Source organism: Penaeus monodon, unplaced genomic scaffold (genome assembly GCF_015228065.2).
Source record: "Penaeus monodon isolate SGIC_2016 unplaced genomic scaffold, NSTDA_Pmon_1 PmonScaffold_17237, whole genome shotgun sequence".
Lineage (NCBI taxonomy): Eukaryota > Metazoa > Arthropoda > Malacostraca > Decapoda > Penaeidae > Penaeus > Penaeus monodon.
In genome coordinates this window covers 1-7,575 of record NW_023646637.1, presented here as the reverse complement: position 1 = coordinate 7,575, position 7,575 = coordinate 1, and the positions used below count along the sequence as shown (strand labels likewise).

General features: G+C 32.5%; 1 pseudogene; it reads right to left on the bottom strand.

Moving 5' to 3' along the window:
* Positions 1 to 6,840: 6,840 nt before the first annotated feature.
* LOC119569623 lies at positions 6,841 to 7,553 on the bottom strand (annotated as a pseudogene).
* Between the last annotated feature and the right edge of the window lie 22 nt (positions 7,554 to 7,575).

The following is a 7,575-nucleotide window of genomic DNA, read 5'->3' as shown; positions in this document are numbered from 1 at the left end:
TTGGGGGGGGGGGGGCCCGGGGGATTTTTCCCCCCCGGGGGTTTTTTAAATTTTTTTTTTTTTTTTTTTTTTAAAATAATTTCCTTGGGGTTTTTTTTGATATCTTGTTTTGACTTTTTTTAATTCTGTCTTTTTTGTATTAGAATTTGGTTTTTAACCCCTTTTTTTCGTGATTAAATTTTAATACTTGACTGTTATACTTTTACTTCTCTTTTCCAATAAGTTTTTTTCTTATTTTGCGTTCCAAAAGCATCTCTAAACTGAAAAGCGATTATTGCTTTTTTTTTTCCTCTTAATTTTTTATTGGGGTTTTCAGATTTCGCAATTTCCATAAAATTTGAAAACCCAAAAAGATCAACTTGCCACCATAGACATTATGTTCAATCTAAGTTATGAATTAGTTCTTAAATTCGCCTTGCTTTAACAATGTAAAGGGAAAAAAACAACTGGTACCATATCTTTTTTTTAAAGAGTTTAAATTTTGTAATAAATCCTTTTGTAGTCATACTTTTCCTACACTTTAAATAGAACAATTTTTCCAAATAAATATTTGGTGGATTTTGTAAAATCAAAGCTTTTTTGGCGAAAATAAAGTGATAAAATTAGAGTTTAAATTCAAATAAGTTCAAACCAGGATATATTTTCAATAATTTTTAGGGAAAATAAAAAAACGCTGGAAATGCAATAAAACTGTAAAATTTAAAATTTTGGAAATAAATTTGCATTTACCTAAAATACTTCCCTTTTATTACATCAAAAAACTTAATTAAGAGGGGCAAAAAGGGGCAAGAAGAAGTTAAGCATACCTCAAAGTCGATTGTGGCCCAATCTTGATAACTTTGAGGTTTATCATTATATTTTAAAAATCGTCGTTCAAATGCTGCACAATAATCTTCTTTCGCATATACTTCTATGCAATGTCACACAGTTTAAGATTTTTACAAACCTTCTTTAAACTCAGTTTTCCCTGATTAATCAGTGAATAGGGAAAATACTTAGCATCTATTCATTTGACAAAAGGATTTAACAAGTAAACATGCCCCTAAAAACAAAAATAAAGAAATTTATTGTTTAAGTTACTACAAATGAAAAGATTTCCTATTAAATTATAAAAAACAACTTAAAAACAAAAGGTCCCAATTTTTAACAGTTTTTTAACCCAAAATTTGGTTATTACTTTATTTTCAAAATTTCTTAGTCCCCTTACAATTGGCACACCCCCCTCTTAAAATGTTTAAAAAAAGAGAATGCCCCACAGCAGAACTTTTGACAAGTAAACAACAGCACTCAGGGGTTGGTACATTAAATGTTTTCCATCCCCCACAGACATAAAAATAAAGTTAATGTTGCAAAAAAAAAGGGCCAGACCCCCGAAATTCCTTCGCAACAATAGCCCAAAAAAATATGAAAAAAAACTTCATATATACCCAAAATTCTGTGGGAAAATAAACCTAATACATTTTTTTTATTCATTTAAAAAAGCATCTAATATGGGATATAAAACCCCTCTTTAGGGAAGTTTAAAAGAGATGCTCAAATTTTTAATTTTAAAATTATTAAAAATTGTTCACTAATATACACTTGAAAAAAAAAAAAAAAATGAAAATCATAAAAGGTAAACAATGCCCTATTCTTAAAGAAATGAAATACAGTAATTATTTTTTTAAAAGAAATGAACAACTAAAGAGGGGCGACTGGACTGACAAAACTTGTGTTCACAGTGAAAAACATGAACATATTATCAACAAAAATCAAATAAAAAAAATTTGAGGAAACAACATACTAGATTTTGGAAGATTATATGAAGTCCTATCAGCTTCCTACTGTCACATTAAAAGCAATGGAACTGCATTCTTGATACATCAGTAAACCCAAAAGTGCATGTAATTTGTTATAACATTGTGAACGCTATGGAGAAAAGTTTTCTGCCATCTACAAACTTTTTTTTCAGCACCCCATCATAAATGTTTCTTTTTTTGCTTGACTTATTTTATACCAAGTTAATCTGTAAAAAAAATATAAAACTAAAGGAATGACACACTTTATCTGGATGACAGAGATCTTAAAAGTGAAAACTTTTAAAACAGTAACCAAAGAATTTTGCTCCTAAAAAAAAGAAAAAAGAACAAGAAAAAAAGATATAAAAAACAAAGAAAGGAAATCGTAGTTCTGCAAATCTTAAAGAAAACCCTAAAAAAAGAACAAAAAAACCTGAAAAGCAAAAAATTTTTTACAGGTACAATGCCATACCATAAAAACATTTTATTACTGACATCGGTACATAAGTTTATCTACGAAACCTAAAACATGTAAAATGTTTTTCTTTTGGGACCTTCCCCAGAAAAGATTGCATTTCTACAAAAAGCCTCAAGACAAAACAAAACTGCCCAATTAAATTAAAAATTTAAAAAACACGGAGGGAAAGGAAACCCCAAGAAAAAAAAAGCTTCTTTTTCCCTATTCAATATTTTTTTTTTTTAATCCACCAACAGAAAAAATCTCACCGCTTTTTGCCATTTTCAAATCAGGTGATTAGGGGAAAGGAAGAATTCCTCCCTGTTTCAGAAAGCAAAATAGCCTCTGTTTACCAAAAAAGGGATCCCCTTTGGTCCCATAATTCTAGTCATTTAAAAAACGGTACAAAAATGAAAACAATAACCCAAACCCAACTTTTCAATCCACAACAAAATGTTGAAACGATCTAACTAACCAAAAACTTTCACAACATTCAAGAGTTTTAGATTTTCCATGTTTTAACCGTTGACTGGAAATAGCAAAAAAACCGCTCGTTAGTAAGTTGTAAACTACACTGACAGGGGGTCACAAGGCGACCCCCCGGGTTTTAAAGGCCCAATCCTTTGTTTTTTTTGCTTTGGTAAAAAATATTTTCCCTCACATAAATAAATCCTTTGCCAAACCCAAAAAACAAAAAAAGGCACTCTTTTCTAAAAAAAGATCCCCTATTTGTTGTAAATAAAGAAATATAAATATTTTTTGGGATGCAAAATTGTGACCAGGTAATAAAAATATTTCAAACCAAACACAAAGGAACACTTTGAGCAAAATACCTCTTTTCAAAAACCCAAAAGTTAGGGGGAAATGATTTGTAATCAAGCAATTTCAAGACAGAGATCAATCACTTAGAAATTTAAATAATAGCCCTTCCATTCACATTACATGGAAAATCGAAAACAAAAACCAAACACTATACCTAATGTTGGAGAAGATGAGTACAGCAGAAAAACACCTCAACCGAGCACCCCAAAATGACTTTGGGTAGTGCCACTTTTTCGAACTTTAAAGCAGTTAGCGGCTTAGATACTGATAAATTTTGTATAAGAATACCTAGGGGTGGAATTAAAGATAAAATTTACACACATTCCTTTCATAATACAATTTTTTGACTCTATTAAAAATTTGTACATTCTATCTTGAAACCCAAAAAAATACTGAAATTAAAAATAATTAACTTAAGAAAAAACTTGGTCATATCTTTCCATGTCAAGTTTCTATGATGTTTAATCTATGTTAGTTTATCTTGTTCATGTTTCAGTTTGAAAAAGGGGGTTCAGAAGTCTCGCCCACTTCCTTGGGAAATTAAATAAAAGTTTACTTTGACTTTTTGAAATATTTTTTCCGTTTTTAGTTTAAATCTTAGAGAGGTAAAAGTTAAACAATTTTTGCCAAACCCAAAAAAAGCCGAGTTTCCCACAAAGCTTTTGAAGTATCACAGGGGTAATTAAAATGATATTTTTGCTAGAATTATTCTTTACAAAACCCTTTCAAAATTTTTTTTTCAAAGTTATGTAGACTATCCCCCGTTAAAATTTTCCCAACTAAAAATATGGCTACAAATTCCCTAGAAAACCCCCCTTCCAATCAAATTTTCCCGGCCCCCCCCTTCACCCTAAGGCTGGGGATGGGGGGCCCGGTCCCAATGGAAAAAGGGAGGCCCTCAATACGCGGACAGAACACACAGACAATAACTGATGAAGCCTCAAAACACACCATCACGGGATTTGGGAAAATTTGAAAAAAAAAAAAAAATAAAAAAAAAGGTTGCAATTTAGAATACATTAAAAACATCTAGGTGCATTTTTAAGATAGGCAAAAAAAAATAATACTTGAAAACCTACAATTCAATCCTCTACTAAATGCAAAATTTTTTAAAAGGGGGGAGGAGAAAATAAATATTTCTTACTTTTCCCTTTCAATGTGTAAAACAAAAATTCAATACCTAGGATACCCAAAAATCGGTTTGGAATATTAAATGCTCAGGAGAAAGGCGGTCCTTATCAAACTACCATTTTAAAATACAGCAATGATAATCAATTACAAATACTTTCAAGGGGAAATGGGGAGAACTATTGTACATTTTCCACAATATGTTGAGAGACCTATTCATCATAACAATTCTCAACAACAAAAATTATGAAAAATTTGTGCTTGACGACACTTAACAGTTAGAACTCATGTCACGCCACCTTTGTAAGAAAGCAGATCATCCATATGCACTTGTAGGGCAAGGCTTAACTGAGAATTCCAAGAAGGTTATGGGGAAAGGGGTCTACAAACCATTTGACTTTTCTTGCTTCACTGTACCTTTTCTTTTTCCAAACCAGTTTTCATAAGGGGTCAGGTAGAGGGTAGAGGGAATTTACAAGACTACGTGCTTAAGTAATATTCTAGCCTAAGCCTGAGAACCACTAGAATGAATGGACGGGAAATGTTTGTTAATGGTTTTCCTCAGGTGAAAAGTTTACTGGACTAAGCTTACATTCTGAGCAATGTTTCCTTACAACAATGAAATATATAATAAATATATCTGTTCATTTTTATATTCTAATACCAGAGGGTCCTATACAAAAATATAAATAAATTCCTGTTCTTCAATAAATTTATAAGCATAAAACCTCAACATATATATAGCATTCTAGCTAAGTAATACTTGAGAATGTATGCATTTGTATGTGTGTGAACATGAATGTCTGTGTCAGTGTAATCAGGGTATTTTCTTTGTCAGTTTCATAACTTTGGTTGTCGGAAATGGTAATGAAAATACTAATCTACCAAATCAACATAATGTGAACAACATAATGTTCAATGTATCTTCCTTTCTCTAGCACAGAACCTAACATTTAGAACTACTATCATCAAATATCATTACATAAAATATAATTAAAATAATCCATTATATAAATATATATTTTTTTTAATTCCCATTTTTTTTTTTAATAAATGATATTGTGAATAGCTGCAAAGAACCTGGACAATCAATACATATTTCTAGGGGGAAATATTATCAAGCACCAATTCACCAAAACAAACATTTCAGAATTCACAAGGAATCATGAATGTTTTTCAACTAAAATAGTTGGGCAGGAGGAGAAGACTAGCAGAAAAAAGCAATTAGCACTACTGAGGTGTGAAATATGATCATACATTTTTTTTTTTTCTTCTCATATTTTTCAATCATGCTCTCTTTATATATATACTTTATATATATATCTGTTTATATACATAAATTGTAATACTTAAACAATAGATTTTTTGATAATATGTGCAATAATGGCAAAAAATTCATAGAGTATTTACTGCATGTCCCACAGACACAGCAAATCATAATATGCATCATTACAATTAACTATGTTGAAACCTACGACACTTTAGCAAAGGGGCCAAAGTAGTCTTAATCTCTGAAAGTGCCCATACTACTATTACACAGAATATAAACATATTTCCAGTTCATTAATAATTTGTCCTTATCAAGCAATCTGGTATAAACAGCAAGGTAAAGGTGTTGAGGTAAATCACTACAGTTTTGTGCACAAGCTCCTGAGAATGTGTCTGGGCATCTTTTCATCTCTTTTTTTATATCAATATTTGTTCATAATACCAGGGATAATACCCAAAAATACTGGTCCATTCTCAATGAGGTATACAGTGCTATTAATAAATTACTTCTGAATCTATGATGCATGATTTTTTTTTTTTCTTTTTTTCTTTTTTTTTTGTGTGTAAGTGGGACCTTTCCTAAAACTGCAGGTACCTGCTTTATGAGAAGGTAAATGAAGGTCTTGCCTCACTCGTATTCCTTTGAACTCTGTGTAACAAGGGTCGGCCGACTATGGAATCACAGTTGAGCAGCACGCTTGAGCATTTCCAAACTAAAACTCTTTACATGCCTTGGTATAATTTTTGGAAATTATCCAAAGAGAATTCCTAACTTAAAGCCTTACACTGAGAGCACCACTCCTGTGATTATATTCCCACTGTATAAAGCTATAATGTATACTACTCTCTGCAAATGCACTTTGTAGACAACTATCACTCTTCTATAGCGGAGCCTCAAATTTCTAAAATACAAGAAAAAAATCCAACCTGTTTATCTTTAAGAGTTAAAAATGTCATTAATACTCAAAAGCCCAGTCTTTTCTTTCAAAATTCTTTTAAATCTGTACTGAACTTGCTCAGGTGGCCTTCTCCCCTCCACAGACACATGCATATAATACAAATATTCATGTGTTCAGTTTTGGGTAATATCCAAGGGGCACTTGGAGGGAAGAAAATATAATAATAATAATAAATAAAGAAGGAAAAAAAATATAAAGGATGAAAAGCACATTATTCTGGTGCATCCAAATTACCAGTTCAGCAAAAATCTACCTCAAAACATCGAGAAATTAATTCTAGTGAGATCGATCTACTGTGAATTAGTCAACAATTAAGATAATATCTATAATGCTATATCTATCACATGGTAATATCTATAAAGGATATGTTCACTAAGCCAGTAGGTAAGCTCATTCCAACAACCATTTTCTCAAAGCCCAAGTGCCCCCGCAGACAAATTATCAATTTTACACCCGTGCCAAAGCTCTGTGGCCAAACCACTGGTGCCGGTCATTACGAGGGAAGTTACCGCTATTCCATTTGAATTTCTGGGGACCCATGTTTGGAGGAGAGCGTGGGAAATGGGGGCCAGAGTGGGCGTGGGTGTAGTGTGGAGGTGCTGCAGGAGGGTAGATGAAACCAGTAGAACTGAAGAGGGGCAGATGAGGAGGAGGAGGTGGTGGGGGAGTCTGACTCAGGTTAAGCCATGATTGCGTCTTGAAGAAGGGTGGCGAGTACGATCCACTCTGGGGGTGGCTGTTGTGGTGGTTTTGATGGTTGTTGCTATAGTGATTATGGTGATTTCCAAAGGGTCTTCTATCACGGTTATTATCATATTATTCTACTGGAGAGTTTTTTTCAAACCAAACCCTGTATGAGTGGACTAAAGGATTTCTCTTGTGGGTGTGGATTGGGTACTGATGGAGGACTCATGTTGTTGTGGTATTGAAGGTTCTCTCCTTCAGTACTTCCGATGGCTAAAGAAATTAAAGAGAAATATTTACAATCTGAGGATACTTACAACTAGGTTGCACCTACATTTCATGAGATTTTATGTATCTTTCCCATAATTCTAGTATTCACTAATTAGAATAAATTACAGCCCAGTAGCTACGTCAACAATAAACTAAATAAACATCATCCAATCAAACCTTAGACATGCCCATGGGGAAAGGGTTTTAA